Source organism: Neltuma alba, unplaced genomic scaffold (genome assembly GCF_004799145.2).
Source record: "Neltuma alba isolate B1F8T4 unplaced genomic scaffold, ASM479914v2 tig00012051_pilon, whole genome shotgun sequence".
NCBI classification, from domain to species: domain Eukaryota; kingdom Viridiplantae; phylum Streptophyta; class Magnoliopsida; order Fabales; family Fabaceae; genus Neltuma; species Neltuma alba.
The window spans coordinates 235,328-243,946 of record NW_021636615.1 but is presented as its reverse complement, the minus strand read 5'-3'; positions in this window follow the sequence as shown (position 1 = coordinate 243,946).

The following is an 8,619-nucleotide window of genomic DNA, read 5'->3' as shown; positions in this document are numbered from 1 at the left end:
TATTATTATACATACGTGTGTGTGTGTGTGTGTGAAAGTAAAATGGGCCAGAAAAAAGAAGCTATCAGATGGCTGACATTACCATAAAACAAAAAGAAAAGCAATAGGAAAATTAACATGAACAGTCAAATTAAAGTTTTATCATTTCAAATTCTCCGATTGATATTTAAGTTGTATTTATCGTTGGCGAAATTTTCAACTATACTCCTCATTCTTTAAAATAATAATAATATTATGTCATCTCAACTAGTCTTTCCAGCCAATCTGCACGCAAGGCATAATATTCCTCTCGTGTAAGACCTAATTAGAGAGTTAATATTAGTCTTATATGTAAGACCTATTTTAATTTACTAGTGTATCTATTTTTTTATCAAATTGACCCTATCAATATTCTCCCAACAATAATTAAACAGGAGAGGGAGAGAGGGAATTAAGATACTTAGAATGTTTTAAAAAACCATATCATATTAATTAATTTAACTAATATTCTTAATCTATACAAATTAATTAGCTATATCTTACATTAAGGATAAGAGGAGTAGCAAGTGATCATTGAGCCATTAAAAATATTGATATATAATGGTGCAAAATAATATGTAAGATAATTAGCAAATTTTGACCATTCCTGCAATATGTTATCTACAATAATTACTTAGCAATTAACTATAACGAATTCGCTCTTTTCACCATAATGGTTTAAGAATTAACAACCTATGCAGTCGGCATATGCAGTTTTCATCTCTTGATATATTTATAGTCATTTTCTGGGGAAAAATGCTTTTGGAGTCTACAATTAATTTCTATTGGAAATATATCAACCTTATTCACCAATTTGTGTAACGTGTGGCCATTGAAAATTATTCCATATTTCAAATAAGGTTAAGTAACATCCAGAATAACGAACTGCAGCAAAACAGAATCGTAACCCCACTGAACCGGCCTAAATCAAATTACATGCTGCCTTTGGTCTTTAATATTAGAGTCAGTTAAAAATTCAATTTGATTATCAATATAAAACCCTAATTTACTTTATTTTCAATATTTATCTATTTTACTACTAAATAATACCTATAGTGATTATACAAATTAAGGAGTTTTGATGAAATAGTAATTTCAACATGCAAGATTAATAGGATATTTTTAAAAAAATAACATCCATTTATTACAAATAACTAATTTAATTAATTTTTTAATTTTTGCAAACTTGTTATTTTGCTCTTATATTAAATATCAAAGGTAGTATGATGCAATTTTTGATATATTTACAAACAAGAATATTAAACACCATAAGAAACACTGTTGAAACTTGAAAGAGAAGTTGACGTTTGTAGGGAAGAACTCAAATCTTTTGTGTAACACATTATATAATAATACTCACTCTGATTCCATTTATAAGCACCTATTAACAATTTTATGTAAATTATATAAGTTAATAAAATTAGTTTTTTTCCTTGTGAAATGTTAAGATTACTATCAATAAAAGTCAATTAGTTAGAAGAGTTTATTTAATCAGCTAAAAATTTTTATAGTTTGCAAGGAATACTGGATAAGAAAACTATTATTTTAAACAAAAAAAAAAGTTATATTAAGAAATGTGATAGAAATCTTCATAACATGCACAAGAAGGAGTAATACACAAAGGCTTAATGAAAATATAACTTACTTCAACTTAAACCAATTCATAAAGAAAATTGAAAAAAAAGTCAATTTTTTATATAATACAATTAAATACAGTACACATAAATATGTGAAAAATAGGTTCAAATCCAAGACCTTATCCAAACGTGATCAGTGGCGTTACTGCTGGGACAACTAGCCGTTGATAAAATCAAAAGCTTAAAACTTTTCTAAAGTAGAAAAGTGGGAATTTTAGCAAAACCTATCTCAGTCTACAGACCTCCTACTCGAGTTATACAAAGTTGTATTGATATGGACACTAATTAACTTCCAATATTCTTCCTACTCTCTTCTACAGACCTCTCATTGGAGTAGTTCAAGTTTCCACACGAAACGTACTTGAGAATGACATCAAGGGACCAGTTTCATCCCAAACTTTGGGTTCCGTGAGAATTTACATCTTGTCGTTTCTCATCAATCTAGATATCTGTAGTTTTCCACAATTTCCCGTGAAAATGTGTATCAACCTTCCAATTCCTTTTCCCCCCTATATACGTCCTCCAATGACTAATTTAAATAAATTGAAAAAAAACAAATTTAATTATTTATAATAAATAAGTGTTGTTTTCTCTAAAATATTCTTGCTAATAATATATGTCAGTTAGAATTACCATTTGATGAAATCTTTAAGATGTGCAACTACTATAAAGTTGTCTAAAAAAATGAATAAATATAATAGATAAAATAAATTATGATATTATATTTAAAACCAAATTAAATATCAAACTAGTTATTTTATTAAGTACGGGAGATAGTAGATCTCGTAAGAGTGAAATGTGCCAAATTTGAATTTTCGGCCTTCTTTAGCGTGTCTACATGGTCCCAAAAGGAAAAAAAACGTTCTGAAAAACCCAAAAAAAAACAAAGTTGACTTGACGAGTGCAAGTTCGATCATTTGGAATTTCCTCGGATGATTTAATTGCGCTTATCGCTAACTTGTCAAAAAAAAAAAAATGAACCACAAATCTGATTGAGGAGACTCTCAGCCCAGTTTCATCTTTGAGGAATCTTCAATACTGCTGACATTCACATCTGTATTTTATTTTCTTACTTGGAATTTACTGATAATTTTCCTTAAAACGATGCATTGCGGAGTGAACATTATTTGCGTTGCCTTTTTAATTAATTGTTGGTTAAGTTGTTGGCTTGCAATTTGAGCCAAAAAATTTCTCAAGTCCCACAGCTCAGGTATTCTTATCGCGGCAGCAAAAAGAAGGACCATTTTACATTTATTTCATATTGAATTTTTTTGGCATTGTTTTATGTTTTATTTTATTTTTTATTATTAGAACTTTTTATATCTAATTACACTATTTCAATATATTGAAATAGTACTAATGCACTATCTAGGCCGTTATTAAAATCCTTATTGTCTGGTCAAAGTCAAATTTAATAATGGGTATCAATCAACTTATCAACTAGAAAACTCCTAAACAGATTCTGATTGGTGCATCTCAGCTGATAGTCCATTCGTCCACAGTGGATGGGACCACATAATATCATCTTCTTATGTTCTGCTAGGATTTTTGTTGATTTCCAATGCGTTTCATTTCAGTCATTTGTTTTACATTTTCTCCGTCCATTTACTCTGCTCTCTTTCAAGTATTGTAATTATTGCATTACAATGTGATTGGTTGCTCATGGAGGTTGCACTGTTTTCCATGATTTCTGGACTATCATACCTTCAAAAGTCCTTGTGGCTTATCTTTCCAGACGTCTACTTTTTCCAGATCTCATTAATTACTCTGCAAAGTTTCATTTTTTTTAGGGAGAATTTCACTGAAGGACCGCAGAACACAATTAATGTCAAAGAATCCCCAAAACTTTCTAAAACTTCACTGCAGGACCAAGGGATCAAATTAAAATTAAAACTTAAAGTGAGATTACAATAATACCCCTCTCTTTTTGTTTTATTAAAAACTAAATATTTACCGCAATTACTGTTCCGGCCATCGGAGGTCGAAAGTCCGGCCACCGACGCTCAGGTGGCCGCTGCCGGGGGTGGCCGGAACAGTAACTCCGGCTGGCCTTTGGTGGCCGAAATTTTTTTTGTTTAAAACAAGGTGACCAAGGGAGGGTTTGAACCCATGACCCCTTGGCATACCAAAAAGTTTGCAACCACCAAACCAAGCAACCCATTCAAATATAAGATGCAAATAAAAATACATATAACAAAACAAACGCAACTGTTTGAGTGTAAGTGAACAAGTGAAATTAGACTATTTACACGTGAAATTTATCAATTTACAACAAAAATTAGGTAATTTACAAATAACATAATATAAGTCATAATCCCAAATGCAAGTGTTTAAGTGCAAATGAGCAAGTGAAATTTGAAGATTTACAATAAAAGTTTATGGATTCACAATCCAAATTTGGCAAACACAAGAGAATTTACAACCCAAAATGTAAGTGTCTGAGTGTAAGTGAACAAGTGAAATTCGACGATTTACAAGTGGAATTTAGCAATTTACAACAAAAATTAGGCAACCTACAAATAACATAATAGAAGTCATAATCCCAAACGCAAGTATTTAAGTGCAAATAAACAAGTAAAATTCTCTTGCAAATCTATAAAATTTTGTTACAAATCTTCAAATTTCATTTGTTCATTTATACTTAAATACTTGTATTTAAGATGGTGAGTTCCATTATATTATTTGTAAATTTCTTAATTTTTGTTGTAAATTGTCGAATTTTACTTGCAAATCCATAAACTTTTATTGTAAATCTTCAAATTTCACTTATTCATTTGCATTTAAACACTTGCATTTGGAGTTATGACTTTAATTATGTTATTTGTAAATTACCTAATTTTTGTTCTAATTGCTGAATTTCACTTGTAAATCGTCAAATTTCACTTGTTCACTTACACTCAAACACTTACATTTTGGGTTGTGAATTCTCCTGTGTTTGGCAAATTTGGGTTGTAAATCCATAAACTTTTGTGGTAAATCTTCAAATTTCACTTGTTCATTTGCACTTAAACACTTGTATTTGAGGTTATGGCTTTGATTATGTTATTTGTAAATTGCCTAATTTTTGTTGTAAATTGCTGAATTCCACTTGTAAATCGTCAAATTTCACTTGTTTACTTACACTCAAACACTTACATTTTGGGTTGTGCATTCTCTTGTGTTTGCCAAATTTGGGTTGTAAATTAATAAACTTTTGTTGTAAATCTTCAAATTTCACTTGCTCATTTGCACTTAAACACTTGCATTTGGGATTATGACTTCTATTATATTATTTGTAGATTGCCTAATTTTTGTTGTAAATTGCTGAATTCCACTTGTAAATCGTCGAATTTCACTTGTTCACTTATATTTTGGGTTGTGAATTCTCTTGTATTTGCCAAATTTGGATTGTGAATCCATAAACTTTTATTGTAAATCTTCAAATTTCACTTGCTCATTTGTACTTAAACACTTGCATTTAGGATTATGAATTCTATTATGTTATTTATAGATTACCTAATTTTTGTTGTAAATTGATGAATTTCACGTGTAAATCGTCTAATTTCACTTGTTCATTTACACTCAAACAGTTGCGTTTGTTTTGTTATATGGATTTTTATTTGCATCTTATGTTTGAATGGGTTGCTTGGCTTGGTGATTGCAAACCTTTTGGTGTGCCAATAGGTTATGGGTTCAAACCCTCCCTTAGCCACCTTGTTTTAAACAAAAACAATTCCGGCCACCGGAGGCCGGCCGGAGTTACTGTTCCGGCCACCCCCGGCGGCGGCCACCTGAGCGTCGGTGGCCGGACCTCCGACCTCCAGTGGCCAGAACAGTAACTCCGATAAATATTTATTTTTTAATAAAACAAAAGGAGAGGGGTATTATTGTAATCTCACTCTAAGTTTTAATTTAAATTTGGTCCCTTGGTCCTGCAGTGAGGTTTCAAAAAGTTTTGGAGGCTCTTTGATATTAATTGTGTTCTGCGGTCCTTCAGTGAAATTCTCCCTTTTTTTTAATGATTTTCCGACCTTGATATCTAATATATATTGAATCAAATGAAAATTTTATTCCGTGAGGGTAAGTTGAAGAGTCATATAGAATAAATTAATCAACTATCTATTAGAACTAAATATTTCTAGGGATGTAATACTCATAAATACATTCCCACCTGAACATTTTTCAAGAAAGATTAAAAGCTGGCGATAAAAAAAAGACCAATGTCACTTAAATATTTCTTCCTTATTATTATATACTGCTCAGCAGACCTCCTGACTCCCATCTTTTAATTGCACCTCGAATCTTCTTAACCCTTTAAATGACGTGGGTTGTTATCTATATAATTACTTTTGACATAATCTGATTAATTTTTAATGAATTTAGATTATTTATCAAAAAAAAAAATGCAGGGCCATTTCATATTTCCAGTAGATATATTTATTTATACATTTACTGATTCCCCTTCTATATCCTTTAATGCATTGGATACTTCAATCAGCATTTGCCTCTTCGATGTCAGTACGCATGTTTGCATAACGAGACTACTAGACGCTGGCTCTAAGCATATGATCATTCATTATAGTTGGTCATATTATCAACCATGGTAATACACACATCTATTCTCTATATAAGCAGATATCCATTTCAAACTGAGGCTGCTGACTTACCGTACAATCTATCGGGGATCTGTACATTGCGTGGTCTCCACAGCCTAACTTTTAAGGTATCTACTTCCTGTTAAACAGTTATTTCCTTCAAACGTTACCTTATGTTTGGTCCTCAAACATTCCTCTCCTTCAACTAATTTGTGCAGGTCAGTACCATCACAGCAACAAATGACAAACTTCGAGCATGATCTCATCAAAGATGTAGATGATTCTAAAGATACCTGCTGTATTGTTGCGAGAGTGCTGAGAAAATGGATTATGACTAAAAAGACACCACCTTTTGATATTTTTAAAGTAGGGATGATTTTAGTTGATGAACAGGTTTGACAAAAAATGGAACTTTATTTTTTATTCTCATATTAATTGTCTTTTGCGGCTCTCATTGTAATGAAAACATGCAGGGGTATAGAGTTGAAGCTTTTATGTCCCAGAAAGCACAATTACAAAGATACATGGATGAAATAACAGAGGGTGAAGTATATCAGTTTGAGAACTTTGTAGCTGTGCCCAACAATGATGCTTTCAAACTTTGTCATCACACTTAGAAGATTCGTTTCCAGTCCATGACGTTTTTCCAAAAGCATGACTTAGCAGTCCCTTTAAATGCATTTAACTTTGTTCCAATAAAGGATATTGCTGACTATAATGCTACAAATTATGAATTGATTGGTTAGTAATCATATCCTTCACATGTTTGTTCACTCCTTTATGTTCTATTCTAATCATATGAAAAAAAAAATTGCAAATGTCACTGGGTTCCTTCAAGCATTTGGAAACTTGGTTGACCACAAAAAAGACTCACATACCATAAAGAGACTGAATTTCGCCATCGCTGATCATAACTAACATCACTTCAGTCACAAACTCCTCTGAATCGATATCATTCATAATAAGATACATTACTGCTTCCTTGTTCATCAGTTCATTTTTTTATTAGACCTTAATTTAATGCAGCCAAATCCCCATTAACGTGGCTCTTTTCAGAGATGTGGCAATCAATGCATTTGAAGCTAGGACTGATGATTTGGAAGTTCCCACTGTAGTTGTCATCCGATTTGCAAGGATATCAACAACTAAAGGTATTTGCTTATTGCGAAAATAATGACTTCATGTTATATTTGGATGTTACATTCTGTACTTACCTTCCTGTATTTACTTAAGGTTATGGACATATAACTAATGCTTTCCATGCTACAAGAGTTTTGTTCAATCCAGACCTCCCTGAAGTCAGAGAATTAATTGCCAAGTTTATTCTTGCGTTGATTGTCTTTGTCACTTTTTATATCTAAATTATGCAACTGTCTGACAAATGTTAGTATTCATTATAGATCTGAATATGTCTACAGAATCGATGAGACACCTGGAGCAACTCAGACCTTCTCACAAGTTTCATCTACCATAATGCTTGATGCTACCAGTGACTCACTCCTGACTTTCCCAACCAGAATTCCCCTTTCTGACATTTCCAAGCTCACAAAGGTTGATATTATCCTTTTCTTTCACTTTGTCACACATTTAGACATCACGAATTAATATAGTCTTGCCATTATAATTCAAATAATTATTGTCCCTCCAGTTAATCACATATATATCACATTCACCAAATTAGTCATTAATCATACACCTATATATTAAATTTAATTATAAATTTATTTTCTACCTAAATAGGAATGTCAAATTGTCACCAAGGTCACCATCCAGAAATTGGAGAGTGAGTATGGTTGGACCTATGATGGATGTTCATGCGATAAAAAACCAGTGCATGTTGATGATAAATTGATGAAGTGTACTTCTTGTAATCAAGAAGTGCTTAAGACTGAACCCAAGTACGTATAAAGTTATTCATTGTCATTGAAGTCCATGCTTCGTCTCCATCGTTTATATAATTAGTTGTTCATTTGTAAAAGGTTCAAAGTTCATTGCAAAGTATTTGATTCCACTGGACAATGTTCGATGCTTTTCTTCCACCGGCATGTATCTGCTCTATTAGAATGTTCAGCTTCTGAACTTAAGAAGAAGGTAGCATGGGTTTATACCTTTGAATGTTGTCATTCTTAATCTAAACTGTCTTGCTGTCATTTGAATTATTTAGTTGATAAATTATGATATCAGGTGGGGTCGTCTCGATCTTTTCCAAAAGAGTTAGATCGACCTGTTGGAAAGGAAATTGTAGTAATGGTCAAGGTTAAGGAAAACAACATAAAATATCCTGCCAGTAGTATGGGAGTGTCACAGTTCTCTGTGAAAAATGATATTTTGGATCAGTTCACATACTCTAATGTCAGCGCTGATGCCAACGCTAATGTCAAGGTCAGGAA